Here is a 2,136-nt window from a genome sequence, read left to right as displayed (position 1 = left end):
CTGGATTTCTTGGAGACATTTCCCCAACTGAAGCTCCTTTCTCGGTGATAACTCCAGCCTGTGTCAACTTGATACACAAAACCAGCCAGTACAATTATCAAGATGAATGCTTCCTTCTTTAAGCCCATTTGTTCAGTTGTTATTACAGTGATAAAGACTATCCAATATACTATGTGTGAGTGGAAAGAGCATATTAGAGCATATTCTTTTTTTTTTTTTTTTTGGTTGAAAAAATTCTTAAGCTTTATTGAAGGAAGGATAGGAGGAAGAGGAGGCTCCTGGGTTGAACAGATTATATTATAAAGCTCTGAAGCCTGCGGATGTTGGGACTGGAAAGTGAAGGGCACTTTTGAAAAGGGATGCTGGACAGGAACATCTATGCCCTTGGGTGGAGAGCAAGAGAACCAGCCTCAGAAGGGACTAGCAGTGTAGTCTGGGGAACAACATTGGTTCTTTTCTTGGGGACGGTGACCTGTATGGGACCTTGGAGGTGACCTGTGCCTGAGTCTTCACCCATAGAGCTGCCAGCGCAAGTTCCAGGATATGGGTCGTAGGTGCATAAAATTGCAGAAGCCACCTCAGGTGCATTCCCTCATCTCATACAGCCGGAAGCATGATTCTCGGAGTCAGTGACAGGAGACAGCTCAGCATGCACAGCCTACCTGTTGAACCAGTGGTTATTGAGTTCCTCCACAGCCCACTCTGCATCCTTCTCCTGCCGGAACTTAACATAGACATTGCCCACGTGGTGGTCCCCAAGGTTGTCACACACATTCATCTCTTCAATCTCTCCATACTTCTCCTGCAGTTCTGTGAATACCTCCTCAAAGAAGTTATCATAGTGTTCTTGCACCTCCACATCGCTCACATGACAGTGTGATCCATCTGTAGTTTGGGCTGTGTTCTTTTTTTTTTTTTTCCATTTTTTTATTAGGTATTTATCTCATTTACATTTCCAATGCTATACCACAAGTCCCCCATACCCACCCCCCCACTGTCCTACCCACCCACTCCCCCTTTTTGGCCCTGGCGTTCCCCTGTACTGGGGCATATAAAGTTTGCAAGTCCAATGGGCCTCTCTTTCAAGTGATGGCCGACTAGGCCATCTTTTGATACATATGCAGCTAGAGACAAGAGCTACGGGGTACTGGTTAGTTCATATTGTTGTTCCACCTATAGGGTTGCAGTTCCCTTTAGTTCCTTGGGTGCTTTCTCTAGCTCCTCCATTGGGGGTTGGGCTGTGTTCTATGGATTCTGGTACAAGTTGAGCAGGACTATGGTCTGGCTGAAAGTCAGTTTGTTGAGAGCACCAGTCCCCATGCTGGCAGGCTCCAACCATTCTCACTTGTCCTTCTCAGTCCCAAATATCGAAGCTAAATATTCAGCCATTTTTACCTGAACACTCCCGGAAAGAGTATATTCAGATTTACCTGAGGATGATCATCCAGGGAGACAAACTTCTATTCACTTAGAATTTTGTTCTCTACAGGTCATCTGAAGTGTCAGAAGGAAGAAGAATGGGTTTGCAGCTAGTCAGTTGTTATAATTACTGTATCATAAGAATAGCCCAGGATGTGGCCTTGTGTCATTCATTTCAGGTAGTAATAGTAAGGGAGGGCCTATGACGATTTCATTTATTATCTTCACAGCATCTAGTAGGCTGCAGAACCCACCCTTACTGGGTCAGAATAGCTCAGTGTCTATGGCCTCGTGCCTCATGGTTCCCAAGGCTAAAAGATCTAGTCATCTCATATCTCTCTCTCCCCCCTTCTCTCTTTCATTTCAAATGCTTTATCATATGCATACTGGCGGAGATTAGAAGTAGAGACCACTCCAACAGAAAGAATGAAAGAGCACAGTAAATCAAGAGATGTCTTCAAAGTTCAAGACCCTGTGGTTAGGATAGTCAAGAAGATAGTGGGAAAGTAGAGTAGGGGCCTGAGAACCCAAATTCAGCTTGACAGAGGAGTTATTGGCATGATATGTTGCCATGTAGGCACAGAGAACAAACTAATATTTGAAACAGAGACTCATGGGAATTCATGGATTTTCATTTGAATTTCTGTTTCAAATGTAAGAAAGGACTGACATTGATGACATATTCCTGTGACTCAGCACTTGAGGGACAAAGGCAGG

General features: G+C 44.4%; 1 pseudogene across 1 annotated transcript; it reads right to left on the bottom strand.

Moving 5' to 3' along the window:
- Window positions 1-454: 454 nt before the first annotated feature.
- On the bottom strand, window positions 455-1,389 carry LOC110304001 (annotated as a pseudogene). The gene is made up of 2 exons (XR_002378993.1): window positions 1,240-1,389; window positions 455-904 (listed from the first exon to the last, which is right to left on the bottom strand). The product of XR_002378993.1 is annotated as a splicing factor U2AF 26 kDa subunit-like (transcript).
- Between the last annotated feature and the right edge of the window lie 747 nt (window positions 1,390-2,136).

Source organism: Mus caroli, chromosome 10 (genome assembly GCF_900094665.2).
Source record: "Mus caroli chromosome 10, CAROLI_EIJ_v1.1, whole genome shotgun sequence".
Lineage (NCBI taxonomy): Eukaryota > Metazoa > Chordata > Mammalia > Rodentia > Muridae > Mus > Mus caroli.
Note: the sequence above shows the minus strand (reverse complement) of the source record. Positions and strands in the feature narration are given on the sequence as shown.